General features: G+C 31.3%; 1 protein-coding gene and 1 pseudogene across 25 annotated transcripts in view; one reads left to right on the top strand and one right to left on the bottom strand.

The window, feature by feature from the left end:
- The window catches only part of ROBO2 (roundabout guidance receptor 2), a 1,504,157-nt gene that overhangs the window by 742,163 nt on the left and 740,305 nt on the right, over positions 1 to 21,689 (top strand). The window lies entirely within an intron of this gene.
- LOC118601792 lies at positions 13,603 to 14,935 on the bottom strand (annotated as a pseudogene).

The raw sequence follows: 21,689 nt of genomic DNA, 5'->3' as shown, positions 1-21,689 counted from the left end.
ACTATAATTAAAATTGGAAAAGTTCTTTTCAAATAGAAGCTATGATGTAACTATTTATGTTTAAAATATAATTCAGGTGTTTGAAATCAGGAGACGATGTTGGTCTCCATAAAGGAAAAATAAAACGAAACAAAACAAAAAATATGTCTGTAAAAAACAAATTTTTCAAACAAATATTCAAACAAAAGTTGTATGAGATGAATAGCTAAATCAGAGCTAAGTTCTAAAATCAGACCGAATAAAAAATTAATGTAAATGCACATACTTTCAAATGTCACAAGTCTTTTAAAGTGTTGAGAATATAATATATAGATATTTGAGAATGTATACTTACATATTTATATTTTCTTAAATTCCATTCTTTTGTATATTTTCATTTTACATCAAAATTACAGAATTTTTAGATGTGTAAAGGTAATATAATAATATTAAGTATACAAATAGAGACACAATTATATTTCTATCTTCTATCACATAGATCAAGAAATATAATACTACTTGTATCTCTGAAGCACTCGTCATGGTCCCTTCCAGTCACTGCATAAGCTCTAAAGGTCCTCACTATCATGACTTCTAAGCTATGGTCAAATTTTGTATTCTTTTGTGTTTCATGCAAATGAGAACATGTAGTATGTTGTCTTTAATATTTGGCCTCTTACACTCAGCATAGTATATGTGAGATTCACCATATTATTGAATATTGTAGTTCATTTATTCTCATTGCTGTATGGATTTCTATTGTATATTATATTTTATTTATAAATTTTTTCTGTTAGATGATTGTATTGCTTCCTTTTTTCAATTCTTGCTGCTGTGAGATTCTCAAATTATTATAGCATTTTTACATAAAATGTTTTAACTGGCAGTCAATATTTATCTTTTGTCAACCTGAACTCCCTTACAATTGAGGCAAAAATATATATATATATATTAAAAAATAATTGTAGAACTTAGGTAGGAACATATTTTACTTTATATAAATTCTGGAATCTCTCGCCTTCAAATTTAACAACAATAACTGAATCTAAAAAAACTAGTCAGAATGTACTTTAAAGTTATATTTTTTAAAAGTAAAGTTTATTCTAAATTTAGAAGCTCTTGCATTTACACTTTGGTAATAATGGCTCTTCAGTTAGTTTTGGAAGTGGGTATAATAAAGGGTATTGAACTTTCATGGAATTCCTACCTTTAAGAAAAAATCCTATAAATATACTATATGTAAAGGTAATATATCAAGTGCTTTGAAATTTGGGATAAAGCTGTAGATGGGCTATTATCATTAAAATGGTTTTTTATATCTGAACAATCTATATTATTCATTTCTATATATCATGTTCTGATTGTGTTTTAAGCCATTTTTTGACCCTACAGCAAATGGGTTTCATTAAAATTTATTACAGCTTTATTAAATACGGATAGCAATATAAAATATATCCAGACTAAATCACTTGCGGCAGTTCCTGTGCCAATATATTTAAAATAAAAGTTACCCCTTTATGCTAACATACTAGGCCTTCTAGTGAAAGTATTTTCACTAGCATTTCTATTCTGGCTATCTAAAACTTTTGGTAAATGTAATTATGTTTTCAAGACACAATTTATTTATTTGTAAAATAGAAATAACGACTACCTCACAGGATTATTTGTAAGCATTTTCCCAGTATGAATATATTATAGGAAACAATTATTCTGATTATGTAGTACTTTAATTGCCTTGCAAGTATACTTATTAAATCTATCATTCTTAGTGTCTGGCCTTCTTGTATACTGGGTCTCATAGAGGGACTTAAGATACTACCTTTAGAATAGTTTCTCTGGAAAAAATAAAATGTTTCTTTGGGATAATAAGTGCTGATGGTAATAGTAATGTAATAGTAATAGTAATAGTAATAGTAATAGTAATAGTAATAGTAATAGTAATAGTAATAGTAATGTGGACACTATTTACCTTTGTGAGCTTAGTAAATATTTAGTCATATGCTGCATGGGTGAAGGACAAGGGCAAATGATATCTGAGGCTAGTAGAGAAGCAGAACTCAGAAGTCTATGATTCCTATTTATATGGAAAGTTATCTGGATAGCTGTTTTCTTTATTGTCTGTAAGAAATAAATTTTAAGACCATGAATAAATATTCAAGTTAAGAGATCCTTTTTAGATGGAACGGAAATGAAGGTATAGAGTATTCTATTAAGACAATTTTGATAAGACCTTGAAAGATACAACTAAGTGAATAACAAATGTAATATTGGATAATCGTCATCTACTTGATAAGAGACTGTTGCAATAACTGAGCTAGTCACGATTCTGCTTATTTTCGAGGAAATCTAGGAAGGCCATTAACTTTCTTCTGATTAATTTGAACACATTTTCTGGAACAAAGGAGATTCCTTTAGATAATAAAATATGTTTCTTCCTTTTTTTTCTACCTAATCAAAAAGGAGACGAATAAAATGATAGAAAGAAGGAGGAAGGGAGAGAGGAAGAAGAAAACACACAAAGCAAACAAAAAACCCTTATCTTTCTCTACTTTTCATAAATTATTATAGCAGTTTTGCTTAGTTCTCTAGGTTTACTTAATTGTTAAATTTTTATGGGTTCCCAAATAAATTACATACCTTGCAGGACCATATCTTGTTCTTTTTTTATATAGTCTTGACTCCAGTCTGGATACCTAAAACAAATGTCAGAAGTTAAAATGACTAAAGGTACTATGGCAAGCAGCAGAGAATATGGAGTCACTTTTAGCTAAGTCATGTAAGAAGATGGTCCTTGATATTCATAAATGACATATTTAAGAGAGCTAAGACATAAGCTATAGGAAAGCTATGTATTCACTTCAAATGGCAGATTTTCTGTTCAAACTTATATGAAAGGGGAAGCAGAGAATGACCTCACATTTAAGGGGAACATTCTAAGCATAAGGAAATATCCTAGGCATTTTATTCATTCAGCAAATATTTACCGAACTTCTATCTTGTGTGAATACAGTGGTGAATAAGAGTAGTGGTTATATTCTCTCAGGGAGACAGTAAAAGTAAACAAATGAGAGAGTGATGAGGGCTAAGACTTGTTCTGGCTGATAAGAAGGGGTGGTGCTGGAGGGGGGCCTGTGTGGCATGAGATAGGGTGCTTCAAGGAAGCTTCTCTGAGGGAACGATTTGAGTTTAGACCCAAATCTCAGGAGAGACACTCATGTGACGATCTGAAGGGAGAAAAGCATTCTTGACAGAGGGAACTGCAAGTACAAAGGCCTTTAGACAGAATTGAACGTGATATGTTTATGTACAGAAATTCAGTGATTCAGAGCAGTTTGTTATCTAACAGTGATAGGTGCACAAATTGAGAAATGGCATCACAAACACCTAAACAGGATGCTTGTATTAATAGGAGTAACAGTTAATATTAAGGACTTTGTGCCTCAAAGTCAAACTTTTGCACAGATTACTTTGAAAGACAACTGTAGTATGATGTTGAAGTTCAGGGTTTGATAACAGATGATCCTTGGATTTTCTCTTAAACACCATTGGTTTTACCCCTTCCACTGAGTGCTTTCTTTATGTCATTTAAAATACATCCTGCTACCAAGACTTCTTGAAAAGAGAACTAAGCGTCTTTTGTTCAGACCACTGCCTTTACTTTGATTTATTTCTGTTATTCATATATAAGTATGTAAATTTTATAGTTTTTAGATATTAATTTTAGCTGTATTGTAGCATAGATTATAAAAAACAGTATTATATAAAGTTCTGTTATTTCTTACTCATAAAGCTTCTCGATTCTACTTGCCTACTTTCATATTTGTGTGTGTATGTGTGTTTGTGTGAAGTGTATTTCAAACTGTTAGCATTTATATCCAAACAATCATTCTTCAAGTCTTGCAGACTCAATCTAAATATTTGGCCTGTGTGTCATTTTCTGTTCTCTGCGATCCTCTTTGTTTCCTAGGACACAGTAGAAAGTCTACCCCAACAGACACATCTTTTGGCTCGCTGGAATGCTTTGAGAAGGTTAAATCATTTTTCTCCTTCATATTTTCTTCGAAGTGGTGGGTGTTCTGCATTCAAAAAATCTAATCTTTTCTCAATTCACTTCTTAACCAAATATCTTCAAACTTGAACCTTATATATTTCCAACCATAGCCATTGGCGTCCTAAATTAAAGTTCCCTCTATATTTTGTATTCATTTAAAGGCCAAAGAAAGAGCCCCAGTCCCTTCCTTGATGTGAAATCAATTTCCTTCTTTGTTTTGAGGCTTGTTTCTCTTGTACTAAGATTACATCTAGTCTTCTTCCTCTAGCTGTCTGTATTCTTAATGCATTACATGGTTCTGCTTGAAGGTCTATATTCTCCATATCTGAGTGATTTTAATTAGTCTTTGAAGTTTCTTTTGAAATCCTTCTGTTTCCCCTTTGAATATTTACTGTCTACAATTTTCCTTATCTTAGTCTTATGTTAAATCCTTTTCTGTATTATTATTTCTTCTAGAATTTTAACTCCAGTTATCAGAGTATTGTTCTGCTTATTTTCTGTGTCTGTGTGTGTGCATGTGTGCATGTGCATGTATTCATGTGTGTATGTACACACATACAATGTACAAATATGTATTTCTCCCTTTAAAAATATCTTCCACCTTCCTTTTGAACACCTAGGAGAACAGGAATGAGTCCTGATTCTTTCACTAAGACTCACAATGTTTAGATGAGTAAACAAATGCTCTCCAAAATATGAGGTAAATTTGAAGACACAGAGGCTTGTAAAAGAAGTATATTTTAGCAATCTCTTTTTAGTCACATTTTGGAAAAGTAGATTCCTTGGGTTTTGCTTTAAAAGTTGAATAGGAGTTTGCCAGAAACCGTGAATGAAAATGAAACATTTTAGAAATCGTAACTTTAAAAGTAGCATTTTCTAAAAGAAAGTACCTCAGAGATGCTGGCCAGAATAGTTGGCACATCCACCATTCAAAATTACACAGTAGGAAAAGAAATAATCAAAGCAATGATAGATTTCCTGATAACAGATAGTAGGGAAAGAACTTTGATCTATCGTACAGAAAGTAATGGTTAAGTTACCATATCTGGCACTCAAATAATAAACATCTGGTATTCAAATGATAAATTTTGGGGTTTATGTCTCTAAATTAACATATATAAACTATATATAGTATATAATATAATATATAATAATATGTACTATATAGAATAACATATTATCCATAATAATGTATAACGTTCTTATTTTATATATAACATTTACCCTACCTGCTATATTTATTATATATTGTATATATTTTAACATATAAATATATAATTTATATAATATAATATATTAATGTATTATGGATAACATTTTCCTTACCTATTTCATGTAATAAATTTGTGATTTTTGCATATGATGAGAAAACACCACTAACTCTCTTTTCTCAGTATCTATCACACTTTAAACTCAAATTGTGAGCTGCACAATGACACTTAGAATTGAATGGTTACTTATTTGTGATTTGTTAACAAGTTTTTAGATGGATTCATGAGAAATTAGGATCAATATATTGAAACTACATCTCTCTACATTAAAAATTGGGGAAGAAGGCTTTTATACTTCTGGTTACAAAGGAATTACATTGATTTATTTTAATTATTGTAATTTCAAAATGTTAGTCTCGTATATGATGTATGTGAAGTAGCTGTATATGTTATCATTCAGATTTATTGTAGAATGATACATCTGAGTTCTTTGCAAATGGTTATCTATTAAATTATTTTTTTTTCTTAGAATGGCAGGAATGGAATTCTTTATATCAGCTTGAACTTGGAGATTTTTGCTTGTAATTGATGCTACAGTTGACGTTCCTGCAACAAATTAGTTCTTAGCTTCAATACTTCTTTTTCCTACTGTGTTTATCCATGAAAATAACCTATATAAACATCCTTTTAAAAATGCCTATTTTCCATTTAATGAAAATTTGTAGTTCTTTTCATTTACTGCCAGACCATGATATGAAAGACTCCCTACAGATGTGTTCATTGATAAGAACACCTACTTATGGATTTTATTAGCCACCTACTTTGAAACTTATTAACTAATTAAACACTAAAAATCTCTTCATCATCTTTTGGGTTCTAACTATTTAGTCCCTGAGAAGTAGAGTTAGTTCTCTGTGTATTTATATTCTTTTAAATAACATTACATTGAAGAATGTTAATAACAAACAGGTAATGTACCATCAATCCTATTGAAAAGAAGTGTGCATGATATTTTTAAAAATCTTTAATATGGATTAGAATAATATACTAGAATACCAATTATATGTACTCTGAAAAGGTGTTGGCTTCTTTAAAGCAATGTAATCTATAAGAAATATTTAAATAACTGAGTAGATAAATTATGATGAGATTGTGATTACTAGAAACATTTTCATAACAAATTATTTACTCTCAAAAATTTAAAACAATTAATGCCTAAACCATTTAATTATTGTTTTGCAGATCATTAAATTACCTGAGGAAAAAAAATAATCTAAGAGGTTAAGATACTAAAGTCAAAATGTTAATAGCTACTGTCTGTAGAAAATCAATAAAATGCAATTATATTTAAAATTATAATCTGAATCATTAAAAATATAATTTATTTGAATGAAACTTTGCATGATATGCTGAATATATAAACTACTTACAGTTATAATACTAAAGTACAATGTCCAACTTTTTTCTTCTCTTCCTTGAAAAGATTTGTATTGCATTAATTATGATGCACTAGCCTCATTCTGGGGATAAATTGAAATTAGCACAGCAACCCAGTCCTCCATCCCGTTGAGGAAATAATGTGTACACCCATAAGTTAAACAACAATAACCTAACATATGGGATTAGATATGGCTTTATAGGTTTAATACTAAATAAATAATACGGATAATAAGTAATGCGTGTTTATTAAGCAAATTTTTTTCTGAGCACCTCCTCTGTGCCAGGCACTATTCTGTATGCTAGGAGCATGCTGGTGAGCTAAACATAAACATCCTTATTTTCATAAACCTTACAAGGAGAAGATAAACAATAAAAAAGGTAAATACATAATATATATAATATATTTGATGGTGATGTGTCTTATTAACTTTATACTTAAAAAAAATCGCTGAGGTTTAAACTCATCCAAAGAATTAATAGCATTATAAAGAATGAGGAGAACCATCCTAATAAGCATGATTAAAACTGTCGATAGGAGGTGGCTTGAATGTGGGCCTTGGAGGACAGTAAATAGGTAATGAGAGACATTGTATCTGAGTAGAATTAGTAGTGAGGCTGGGTGTAAACATTAGAGCCAAGGTAGCAAGGTATGGTCATATTGTCAACAATTAGAGAATGAACAAATTACTAATAAGAGTATGGTGGGAAGATTAATATGGAAATGATGGTACAGGGAGGCAGCTGCATTTTGGAACAAAGTAACTAATCTCAGTCACACTTCCCAGGTGGATCTTGGCTCTCCCAATTATTACCTTATGAGAGTAGACACTCTAACCTCTAAAGAACAGTTTTCTTACAGAAAGTAAAATATTTGTTAATTAAATAATGAATTAATGGAATGCTTTATTAGTTTCTCACAGTTCTTAATAAATGATCATGTTTATTTATTATCTGAAAACTCATATATGACCCCTTTTTATGACTTCAATTTTGCTTATCATTCTTTCTACTTTATATAAATTTTGGGAGAGGGTGTTCTTTTTATATTAGCTTATATCCTTTTTGGGTCAAAATAATTGTACGGGGAAAAATTTTTAAAGATGGGAAAGAACAATTCAATTAAGGAAAAGAAAGTAATTAGAGAATGAAAAAGAAGAGAATGGTAAAAAGTTAGGATAATTTCTTTTTATATTATATCAGAGGGATAGAAATAAAAACCTAGAACATGAAGCAAACATTGGAAACAGGAAACAGGAAGGAAGGGATTATGAGGGATATTACTATGCAACAATCAAATGCATTTGAACTGGCAGGATTTAGAGTTCAAATTATCAGGAGATTTTTTAAATGACTCAAAGAGCCTGGGTGAATGAAAGAATGCAGATGTAAATTACAGAAATTAGAAAGTCATAAAGAACAAAAAGTGTGAAGGAGAAAGATGACTATTTAGTTTTAGTCATTAAATGACATCGCATTGTAGAGAAATATACAAAGTTTTATTCTAATGTTCTTGTTTTAGATATATTTTAAAAAGGTATTTAATGACACTGACAAAGGTCATATAATCAATTAGGGCCACAATCAGAACCTCAAGCAAACCTTTTTTTTAAATTATTATTTGTATTCTAGCATGGGTTTTTATCAGACCACAGTTACTTTTCAATAGTGAGTTTTGAGTGAAAGAATATATATAATAAATAGATCAAGCAAATAACAAAGATATAGAGATAATGCAGATGACATTTGGAAAGGTAGCTGCACTAGATAAAAAGATTTGAGTGTTACTGAGTGAAGATAAAACATTTATCAGATGAGATCTCCAAGAGAAGATAACCAACTTAACATGAACCTTTAGGAACATTCATATTTTGGATGTAGGAGAAAGAAGCATGAATACCAGCACAGACAAAATTTAAAAGGATTGAAGACTATTGAATAGTATCATTTATCTGAGTATTTTTCATGCAGCTTTGAGTGCTTACCAAAGAATGGTGAAAAATTCACCTGAGGACCAAAATAATCTAATTTGGTTTTTAAGATTCCATTTTGTAAGTGTGCTAGGAGACTAGAATTCTAAAATTAAGAAAGGTATTAAGAAATAAATCATTACTATTTGAAGACAGAGAAATTCCTTCTAAGACTAAACTATTTAATGACAGTTTGTGAGATGAAGATAATTTGGTTGTTTATTAATAAGATGCAAGTTACTTCCCTAATGAACCATTTTAATCAGTGATCTATCAGTTAATCAGTGTTAATCAGCATTTCATGACTAAATGAGGACTTCATGATGAGGTGGACAAACTCATAGTGTTGCATGTCTAATAAGTAGGCATCATTTTTTTTAAAGGATTTTAATTATCTTAAAATCTATAATATTAGAAGTTTGGGTAAAGACTGTCTTTAGGTTTGCAGAATCCAGTAGCCTCATGAGAGGCGTCCACTATTTGTGATCAGATGTTTCTGAGATGTACATAGTCATTGGTAAGCATGAATCTTCTCCAAGTATAAGGACCTGAGGGAAAAAAATGGTTATACTGTTTATTTTAGGCAAAAAGACAAACTAGTCAGAGAAATTGCTCTCGTGTGCACTTTCATGCTCCATTTTCTTACCAATAAAATATTACTTATCTAAGAACTTAAAAACTTCAAATTTCTAGAATGTTGAGATAAAATCAAACAGCTCTTGGAGAGTAGTCCCTCATCCCTTCTCTGTTTGTCAGAGCATGTATGAAAAATTGGATTTAGTTTAGAGTATCATGTTGTAAATGTTGGTTAGGTTATATATCATCTAAATTATTTGCAAATGTTGTGCCAAAATCTACCAGTTTGGGAGAATTGTCATCCTGTAGATACTTTCAAGTTCAGGCCCCTGGCTCTTCAGAGCTGGAAAACCAAATATCAATCATTGTCACATCAAAAAAGAATTAAGAAGCAACTTGTGCTGTAATTTCAAGACTTTGTCTCTATATCTATTCTCCAGACTGCTTGCCTGGCTTTTTGTATGGTTTACTTGTGCTTCACTTTTTTGCTAAGCAATCCTGATACAAATCTAGATAGTATTCGAAGCATTTTTTCTTAAACTGTCCAATTTATTTTAAGTTAGTTACAGGATTATTTCTTATGCTGAAATGAACAAATGTATTACATTTTTTATATCATAAGAATTTTAAAGATAGAAGATCTTCAAAGTAATAACAGATTTTTTGTAGTTCATTTCATGCACAAAGATCGTGGATAGTTGAGCATTTCGGTCCTTAGTTATCAAATAGATTTCTAGATCTGAAAAGGACTTGGGGTTGGGGGATTGGAGTGAATGAGAAGGCTTTGACTTGAATTTCAAAGAGATAACTTGAAAGAAAAAAAGAATAGCAGAAAAGAGCTAATTATATATGGTCTTCTACCTTTATGGATCAATCAATTGTTTATGATGAAATCTTTTTATTCTCTCTTTTAGAAAATATTCACTTGCCCATAGGAACAAAATACTAGTTCTCAAATGAAGATATTTATAATTAAAACAGTAGAGGTTTCTAAAATATATTAATAAAATATCAGTAATACCCAGTTGGTGCTTTTTAAATAAGAAATACAGCTGCCAAACATGTAGAACCTAATTAATAAAAGAAAAATGTTTCTGCAAGTATTACTAGAGGTACAATAATGATTGGAAATTCAATTTAATATATTTTTTTCACAATAAAAGGGTCCTATCATCAAAATACATTTAAATATTACACAAATCAAAAAGACACTTGCTTAGGAGACTTCTCAGAGAGCAGAATAAATAAACACATCTCATTGTTTATACTGGCACTCATTGGACAAACTTTAGAACTTGGAAGAATATTAAAACAATTCCTATCAGGAAATTGGAATTAGCGTAGCACACAGACTCTTTTAAGCATAGTCATAGCTCATTAAGAAAATTGTGCCTACAGCTCTTCTCTCCAAGTGCATATACATATGCAAGACTAAAATAATTATATTTGAAGATACTTCTCATGTTTAAATAACATTACTTTTTCAAAATTTTAACTTTGATTGATCTTTAGCCAAAAAAACCTATAATTAAAGTACCACAAAAATTTACTAATCTGTAGATAATGTAAACCTGTGACTTAGGACATATTTCTTTAAGTTTGTATTGGTTCCCTTAAAGTATATCATCAGATAATTTTTATAAAATTGTTTTATCTATTTTTTGTTACAATGTTTTTTAAATTTTGTTTAAAAATAATTTTGTATACAAATAATTTCTCCCATCGTTAACATATGCTATCTTTTTGCTTTAAGAAAACTTAAAAATTTTGAATGTAACAAATGAAGCTTAAGTTTTTAATTAATTTATACTTGTTATGTGATGTTGTGAGGTAATTGTTTCCAAACATAAAATCAATTTGATAAGAAAAAGCATGTAAATATTCTAAATAATTCCTTACTTAATGCTATAATAAAGTAGCCTAATATCAATGTTCATAGTGGCTTATCAGGTAACTCTCACGAGAAATTCACCATTATACCTATAAATATATTCCTCAGACTCTGTATTTTTAGTATTTTCTATGCAGAAGACAATTGAAGATTACATTAAGGAATTTGTTGTGTTCTTGATGAAAAATATGCTTGCACTGATTTAAGAACAGTGAGGTATAAACACATTTAGAAGTAAATGAGAACTAGAAAATTATACTCTATCAATCTTCTCAATAAATCATTTTTAAATGACCACATAATAGCAATGCAGGTAAAGTATAAGAAAGTCATTTGGAAAAGAAATACAAATGCTTGGTAAACAAAAATAATATTTAATATCATTGGTAAACAGAAAATAAGCATAAAATGAAATTATATTTTCAAACTGGATTAGCAAATTAGAAACAAATTATTAGCTTAGTCAGTATATGAGAAAAATGAGAATTTTCATGCAATGATGGTAAGAGTATAAATTTACTTAAATAAAAAGATTGTTTCAACTCTGGGTAGCTTAAATATTAATGCAAAGGCTAGATGAATATGACAATGAAGCAAGTTATGAATTCTGTATATCTAGAGATGGTGCAGAGTAAGTATGTTAGGGGGAGGAAAGTGGGAGAGAAGACATGAATGAAACCAGAAGTTTTAAGGATCTACCTTTTCTACCCTCTCTATTATGATTTGTCTCCACCACACCAAAGGAGCAAAAACTTCAGCAGCTGTCATTGTGAAGAGTAAATGTAGTACATGTTAATTTATCCATTGTATTGGAAGCATCCATTATTATGATGAGTTAGAATGAAACTCTTTGGTTAATAGGAAGCAGCTAAACTTAGTTCGGGCAAAATAAATGTATTCTTTTAATTAAATTAGAACAATAGAAAACATAAAAAGATAACTTAGTTTTTTTCCCATCAATCAATTAAATATTCATTGTGCAGAACATGCATTCATAATCTCTTCATATATTTTAGAATAAAGTCACCACTAAAAGGCAAATCTGAAAACCATTTATAGTAGGCTCCCTTATCGGTAGTTTCGCTTTCCAAGATATCAGTTTCCCACAATCAACAGTAGTCTAAAAATATTAAATGGAAAATTTCACCCACTTCATCTCATCACATAGGCATTGTATCATCTCACATCATCACATGAAGAAAAAGCACGAGTACAGGACAATAAGATACTTTGAGAGAGAGAGAGAGAGACTATATTCCATAATTTTAGAGTATATTGTTATAATTGTTCTATTTTATTATTCGTTATGTGCCTGATTTATATATTAAACTTTATCATAGATATGTATGTATAGGGGGGAAAAAAACATATATATAGTGTTTGGTGCTATCCATGGTTTTAGCATCCACGGGGGTTTTGGGAACATATCCCCCATGGGTAAAGGGGGACTATTATAAGTAGAGAAATTAAAAAGGCACTTTGCCTATTTCACCTGGTAGCAATCTTCGCAATAAACTTATTTCACATTGTGCCAAAAGGGATAATGGATAAACGTAATATGGAAAATTTTGTAGAAAAAATTGTCAGAACTTTGTAATAAAAAAGTTTACTATTTTCTGAACCAAACCACTAAGCAAAAATAATAAACCAAATCCTCATTTGCTGAGAATCTTCCAGTACTGAGGATTCAGAGAAGAAATCACACAATACTTGCACTCGATGAGTTTATATTCCCACTTTCTCTTCATTTATGATTTTCAAATATGAATTGTTAGTTTTGTGGCTCTAGAATTAGAAACAAACAAAAAAATAGGGTACTTATTAAATTCTACTCATTTGATAAGATAGTAAAGCTACTGATCCTATTGCCTAAAAATAAGGTTTATGGTAAAGGATTTTTGTGCTGAAGAAATTTATTATGTTATTTTTATAAGAAATTTGGCAGGAATTTTTTAGCATGAAATGTGCTAATAGTCAACAAAGAATCGACAAATATCACCTCTTCTCTAGTAGATAACTTGAAAGTCATCAACTTATCTCTGGAATTTATATAAGTATGGTACAGATTCATCGACCTCATTAAATAGAATTATTTAAACTTAAATTTGCACAAATATTTAAATATTTGCATCCTCTCCCTCATCAAGACAATAAACGATGTCCAGTAAAATTGAAAAAGTGTTTATAAAATCAACTGAATAGCTTACTACTTCTATTAAAAAATATTGGAGGTGATTCATGATAGTCCTAAGTAATGAATATTATGTTTTTAACCACTTTCTCTAAATGTCTAAAATTATAGTTACACAATGCCTTTTAATTCTTCTTTTCCTTTTTCTTTTATTCTTTTCCTAATTTAAACAGAATCATTCTGTAAGGTTTAGAGAAAATGGCCTATCTTCTGGGTAGTTAAATTACATGTCAAACATTTCAGAGTTTAGAAAGCAGCTAATGAGGATGTAATATTAAAATGTCAAACATGTACATACCATTTTCTTCCTCTTCCTGACTCTGAAACCCTCTGGTAACAACTAAAATAATCTGTTTAGGCTTTGGCCCATTGTTCCCTTCCCTCACTCATATTTAGTAATTACTTCCTCCTCAAGGCTGCACTTTTCTTGAGAAAAGCAAATTTTCAAAGCTGTGTTCAGTTTTGAATTCAATCCTGCTTATACGACAGCAAAGATACATTAGGGGAGTGAATTTGATAGCTTTAGCTTTTTCTATTTATTTCCATCTCTACAAAGTGCCTTACAAAATACTCAAGTATATTTTTCAGTGTTTGGAAGGGTTTCTCCTTAGAAAGCTTTCTGACCGACTGCCTATGGATAACACCAGGGAAGATTTTAAACTGCCTGGTATGCGTTGTCCTTTTTGCTATCCAAAAAGTGAGTGAGAAGGGAAAAGAAAAAGATTGCTGCAAGCAAATCCTGAGTAATTAAAAACAAAGTTCCTAATGCAGTGACAGGACATTGATATTTGAAGACCAAATGTGGACTGGGAATTTTATCAGTGGCACTCTAAAGAGATAGTAATTTGTTTATAAAAATACATTTTTTAATGAAACAATTTTAATCAAGTTAACTGTAAGTGGTAAAAGTGCAATTACATGAAAAGCCCCATATTTTACATGTTTAAATTATTTTTCATTGTTTTTACTTGTAAGGTGTTAATGGTGGGACCCACTCCTGAATCTTCTTTCTAGTAGTGGAATGAGGTACATATTGTTCTGGAGTGCCACTCACATTGAATATATGATTTTCCCAGATGAACTTTACGAGGAGAAGGTGGCTTTGTTGTTGGAGGTCATTATTCATGCAGTGAAGCCAACGCTACCATTCGTGGGAAACCATGCTACCATTTGCATCCCAGAATATGGTTTTTCCATTCATTTCAGTAGCATATATTACCCATCGGTGATGACTAAAAAACTGCTTGTTGTCATCATAGTATTTGTTTCCATATTTGTCTTCCCCTACTAAGGTACCAACCCTCACATCATTTGCCCTGGATAAAATTCGTCAATAGCCTCAGAAGCCACTGTGCCCACCAACCTGCTGCAGGCCCTGCTTCAGGACCTGCAGGAACTCCATCTTGTCCCACAGGCCCAGCCTCTGAAAATACATTCTTTCTCATTCTAGTTAATGTTCAAACTGAATTTACATGACGAATTTTGGTGTCAAGCAATATTCAGTAGAATTAGTACAGAATCATCATTAGGAAATGCTAAATGAATAAGTGTCTTCATTGAATGAGTCAACATATGTGATTCATAGTTTAACAGTGACTATGATTGCTTTTCTATTGTTTTTAAGCATAGTGTCAGTCTAATGTATAAGATAGTTATAATATTAACAACACTTTTGTATGATGTTTGTTGTGCATGCTCAAGCATGTGTGTTTTGTTCTAATGTCAACCATTATCTTCTGAAAAATAATTCAGAGTGACTGGCAACACTTGAGGTCTCAAGTACATAAAAAATAGGTAGAAGATTCAAATGATTGCTTTGTGGTCTGTTATTAAGCTGGTGAAATTATTTATGGCATTGTAGATTGTATGCTATAAAATTAAGTATTTTCTTTTTGTTTGTTTAAACAAACAAAAAGGAATAATTATATTCTTTATGCTAAAACAAACTGAGAGCTGTCACTCCAAACCAAAGGAAAGAATTTATGAGTGTTAGAGAAAGATAGTCCAGTATTGACTTTTCGACCTCAAACTCTATATTTGAGATTTTCTTCTTGGAAGTCCAGGATAATATGTAACTGCTTTTACTGATCTCAGTTAATTCATTTATTTTTTTAACAAATATTTTTGAGTGTTACTTATGGGCAGCACACTGGAAATTTAGGATGAAATCGAGGGCACACAGCTCCAAAGATAAACAAATAACAATGAATTATACAAAGCAGAAGTGGAGAGTGTTATGAGTGTGTAACAAAGCACTTAACCTAGTCAGGGGGTCGGGGAAGATTTGTCTGTTCAAATGATATTTAACTTGAGATCTGAAGAATGAGTAACAGTTAGTAAAGGCAAGTCAGGAGTGGTGGTTAGATAATTTAGGCCATTGATGAGTCTCTTCTCTCCTTGTATACCTTCTTCAAGACAAATATTGTCTCTCTAATCCCCTGTTGAGTTGAATCTTCTGTTAAGCTACTGGGCTTTACCTGAAAGTTATACTTCTTGATATTAGTGTTGTCGTATAAGGTGTCAGAAATCTCTGGAAACCTCTCTCCTCATCCTAAACCCCTGAAGCATTAATTAAAAAGTACAACTAGAGAAAGAGAATGGAGAGCATTTTGATGATCTCTAAGAAACTAACAAGAAAGAAAATGTTTTTTTTCTTGAGAGCCAGTCATGTTGATACTTGGAGGATTCTTTTTAAACTTCTAGGATAACAGATCAGCTTCAGTCCTAGAGGCAATGATAATAATATTAATGAATTAATCATGATTTTTATGAATATGCATCTAGTATACAAAAAACAGCAAAAAGATATAATTTAATATGCTACTTTATTACAGTTTAAAGTATATTTAGAGCAATAGCAAATTCTCTGCTATTATTTTTGTACTGCAACTTCAGCTAGGTCCCGTGTCATGTAAGCTTATATTTGGAAGAATGAAGATAAATACTGACTTTGGTTCAATAGAAGTTTTTAAACAAGTCAATTTCTATTCTGTTTGTCTGATGGCTCTATTTTTCTGCATGTTCTAATTTAAAGATATAACTCACTATCACGCAAAACAAAATGCTCCACCATGTAAATCATGAGTGACAGCCTGACTTGAGTTCAATCCTGATTCAATATTGCCCTGCTAACATGTCAGTTACTAAAGGAGGCCTGTTGATCAATTTGTCTCACGTACACATTATTTTGATTCACAGTGCTTTGAAGCATCAGAATTTCAAGTATAATTATATTCCATCTAAATCAACACCTCTAGCACCCTTAATTTCTCACTCTTTTCCATTGCCACACCCATGTGAACATGCATACACCTTATCATAAGAGGATTTTACCTATAAAACTTTTCATGGCATGGCATTAGTTTCAATGGAAAATAACTTCTGTAGCTGAATCAATATAAAAAATGTCCTTTTGTGTACACATAAGTCTATTACATATAGAAAAGTGAAAACCTACTTTTCTTTCTTATAGTTAGAGTTAGATAATTAAAATATAACACAAGTATATTTTCATAGAATTATAGTTCATTTATGGCAATCATGGTAGGGCCATAATAAAGAGAAGGATAGCGTTGTTATATATTCCATTTTCATGTAAAAAATCTAAAAATGGAAAACTTTATCCACAGCCAAATGAATTACTCAAAATGGTGGTAATCGTTTGGTCTGAACTGTTTTATATAAGGAAATTCCAATAAGTGGTATAGGAAATTCACTACATTAATGTACTATGAAAGTAGGGTTTCTTGAAATTGATAGTAATATTAGAGTTTGGAAATATGCACTCATTGTTCATAATATGTAGTGTCATATGGATTATTGTGTACTATTATGAATTATTACCACCAACTAGATCTATTGGAAATTATGCCATAAACTTTTCTACTATCTAATAATTTTTTAAATTAAAATTATAACAAATATATTGATAGGAATTTGTAAAAAGTAAATGATATTTGACTTAGAAGAATGAATACCTGGAAGCAGGTGAAAGATTTAAGTTCTTAAACTCACAGAAATCAAACTGAAATCACTCATTTATTTGAAGGTGTAATCATATTGTCTTTTATACTTTTTATTAATGAAATATTCTTTTTTGTATTGTCAAAAGAACCCAAATAATATTGGTATTATTATGTTTTGTTCTTACATGTGGGACAGAACTTTAAGACCCAGAATAAAAGTGTTTCTCTTTAATGATTTAGTTAAACAAATGTCTTTTATCATTTCATCAAGCCTATGGATTTTATATTTCCTTTACATAGCTCAACAATGCAAATATTGGGTTTGTAGATAAGAATTCAATTAGCATTTCAAAGAGGTCGAATTAATTCCCTCTCAGACAGCAGCTGTTATTTCAGTCTACAAAGTAAAACTCAATTCTATAGTACAGAACAATTTTTAAATTTTACCAATCATTTTGCTCATAGAAAAACAGTCCTGACTTTTAACTTAATAGTTTTTTGAGCTATACTTTAAAAAACATTAAAAAAAATTTTTATGTTCTTCAGAAGGTTGTTATAAGGGATTTTGGTTAATATTTGGGAAGGACTTGGAACCATGCCTGGTATATAACAAATGTTCTATAGACATAATTGAAAATAATAAAATACACAAGTTCAAATGAACCATTATTTTCTATAGCATTATTGTTTTTGTGATTCCAAAATCATTTCAGGAAATCAGTGACATAACAATGGGTAAGGATAGTATAGGAGTGTTCTGCTCCAGGTGACTTCAATACTGGGTAGTTGACAGGAAATTTTAAAACAGTAATAAAACTGACTAAAAGTTGGTCAGCTTTTTAACTATAACTATGTACAGGCATTTCTAAGCAATGTCAGTGATAAATACTCCCCTGTGATGGGGTCAACCATACTCACAGCCCTATCCCCTTTGATATGCAACTACAGAAAACAATGATACAGAGGCAAATATTTTTTTTTTAATTCTTAAATAACAAATCTCTAGTTTTACTTTTCCAATTGGACAACAAATGCACTTATAATTCAATGTTTGGTGGCATTTATCAGATAAATCACTTCCCAGACATGTTTAACGACTTTATACCTAGCATCATAAAGCTATTTATCAATAAATTAGAATTAACGATGTGGCATTAATTGTATTCCCATAGGTGTTCTTCTTCAAAATAAGCTTTTTAATTATTCAATATCTGTCTTTCCCAGTAGACTATAAGATCCAAGAGGGCAGGAAAAAGTAAAGCCTTATTCAATAAAATCTTGATTTCTGTGTGGCATATAGCATATACACAATAAATTGTTCTTGAACATTAGAGCTAATTATTAGTAAAAGTTATTTTAAAAATATTTTCATTTAGTCCCTCAATAGACATAAACTTTCATTTCCTTAATATAAATAACACTTAGAAAACTTCCGAGTTCCATTTTTTAGTTCATGTGCTATTGACATGTGAAATACAAAATAGGAATCAATAACAACCATAGTGGTATCTAACATTTGCATACTTACAATTTCTTGCCAGTATTTCATGTCCTTTACATGTCTAAACTCATTTAATCTTCATACCTATAATCCCTAATTTACAAAAAATAAATTATTTTGTGAAAAATTATTTTTATTGATGAAACATTAAAATAATAAGAGAATAGAACAATGTGTTATGCTAAGGTGAAATTTGAAGTGGAGTATGGGTTTAAGAAAAAATAAATGAGTAAGGGTTAAAAAGTCAAAGCAGAGACCTCTGTAAATATTCATAGACCCTTAAAGACTAAGAAAATAGTATGTAGATTTCCTTTACATTTTTTTTACTTCTTTTATTTCTGTATTTCTTTGTTTTTTCTCCCTCAAGTATCAGTGATATTATTTTTTAGAACAGAAAAAAGGCAGAGAAAGGTATTTTTCTACATTCATCCTATAAAACTATGAAGGGTGGTGGGTAAATGAGAACTTATGACCTGCCAGACCTTGGACAAGGTATTTACTTCTGTACCTGTCTCAACTTTCTTTATGTATAACCTGGGGAGAAAATTAAACATATGTGTGCATCCCTCCAGTGTAAATTATTATGCTTACTGATGTTTAAATTGCACCAGTTTTGATTACTTAGAGCTTCTTCAGATTGATTTTTTTTTTTTTTGATGTATTGCTAGTAACTCTTACTGACTTCCTTGCTTTCTACCAGGACAAGTTCCAGGCTCATCTTTTATGTTTCTTGACCTGCAAGATGAATCCATTTCCCCTTAGGACCCTGCTTCCTTTCAATGGAGACTAGAAGATAAAGCAACAAGCTTTTTATGATTTTCTTTGTTTAGGGCAATCTATTGGATTTTATAAAAGTTACAAAATTGCTCTATTTTCAAATAATTTATGGTACATTTGACGAGATTAAAACTAAATATAAAAATGATTCTGTTATAAACCAAATGCATTTTTAAGTGTTCTTGACAGGAAGAGGGTTCATTTGGGAATTGATACATGCTCAGAAAGTAATTGGCCTCATAGTTATAAAAAGTAGAGGTTACTTCAAATTAGTCCAGTCTAAAAGAGGTATGAATGAGATGAGATAGTTAGTAAAGGATGGGAGGTCCTGAAAATGGAAGTAGTAGAAAGAGTAAAAATATTTTAGGCTCACATACTGACAGAGAAGACCATGACCATGTTCTAGAGATTGGAAATTATTTTATTTTGGATTGAACACTCATTTAGATATGGAAATAAGGGGATAATAGTTTAATGTATAAACAAGCTTAACTAAATAATAACATCTAAGTTGGATAGAGGCACAAAACTGATTGGCAGTTTTGTTAGAGTAAAACTAAGCTGCTATAAAAAAGAGACCCCAAATAACAGTGGCTTAAAAACTGTTAGTTTGCTTCTTTGTATGAAACAGGTTTGAATTAAGTGTGCTAGGTTTGTGGGGCACCTCTGCTCATCACAGTTATTCAAGAACCGGGTTTCTTCTAAATTGTTCCTCCACCATTCTTTAGGGCAATTTTGTCTGCATGGTTAATGCCAAGTCAGTCCACATCTGGGTTCTAACTAGAAAGGAAAAAAAGAATGTAGTGGAGACATTCATGATCTCTCATTTTCAGAGAAGGACATGGCATGTGTCACTTCCACTCATACTCTATTAGTGAGAACGTAGTCATATGACCATACATAACTGCAAGGTAGAAGGTAAATGTAAACTGGCTGAGCAGTCATGCACATGGCTATGATTCTATATTAATATAATTATTAAGTAGTAGCAGGATATTAACCACCAAGGGGTAAAGACAACTTCAAAAAATTCAGATTTTGCAATATAGAGAGCAGTTACTCACTTTAGAGTTGAGATAAGAATGCCCAAGGAAGAAAAAAACTCGGGAGAACTCTCACTGCCTACTCCTACCTTTTCTACCAATGCTGAGATTCAGACTTTATTAAAGAGGGTAAGCAGACACCACTGGATGGTACTGGGATGCAGACCATGGGTAGCTAGCGTGAAATTATCTGCTGGACTCCCATTAAAACTCACTGAGAAGATGCCTGATCATGAACTTGCAAACCTCACTAGGGAGCTTTCCTTGGGGAAGCTGGTGAAACTTGCTGAAATGTGAGTATCACAGAATGTCCTTCACACCACTGGCAGTTGTGGCCTATGAGAAAAAAATTATATGTTGCGCCAGACACTAAAAGAGAGCTCCTTCCTCTTATAGAGTTGCCCCAACTACCTTCTACCAAAAGGCATAACTTCCTGCCAACTGGCAATGGACATATGTTTACCAGATCCCGCTCCAGTATCATGAAGCAGAGCACAAAGGGGTGAATTTCAAGGGAAAAACAAAAAGTTGATAGCTGGTGCAAGTGTGCATGCATGCCATGAGGTTTTGAGTAATGTGCTTATTGTTTTATCACAACAAGGTGCCTCATTTTAGAAGTGAATGAGATGAAAATGTCAGTTTTTCCTCTCTATAAACAACAGTTCCCCAATCCCCCATCAAATATGATTGCTTTTAATTCATGGAAAATCTTCAATCTGCAAATTTTTTCCTGCCCCCACACCAGTGTTTTAAAGGCCCTCAAAAAGTTTCTCACTCCCATAACAGTAACCATGTAGGGAAATTGTGACAATTGGCTAAATAATGGAATTCCACATTCTTACAGTCTTAGCTAAATAAAGGGGGGGAGGTTCTATTTTACACAAGGCAGTGTCTGTTTCACAGGATTACTTGTGACCATCTCCTCAATGACCCTGTCATTATCAGTATGAGTAGTGAGAAAACAAAAACTAAAGCGGCAGATGTGTTTCTAGAGCCATCTGGCTCCTTTGGAAGGTAATTTACTTACCTAAATATAATCACATGCATATGGACTCCTTACTCCCTTACTGTAATATATTCCTAAAACCGTTAACATT

Source organism: Rousettus aegyptiacus, unplaced genomic scaffold (assembly GCF_014176215.1).
Source record: "Rousettus aegyptiacus isolate mRouAeg1 unplaced genomic scaffold, mRouAeg1.p scaffold_m13_p_4, whole genome shotgun sequence".
Classification (NCBI taxonomy): domain Eukaryota; kingdom Metazoa; phylum Chordata; class Mammalia; order Chiroptera; family Pteropodidae; genus Rousettus; species Rousettus aegyptiacus.
Note: the sequence above shows the minus strand (reverse complement) of the source record. Positions and strands in the feature narration are given on the sequence as shown.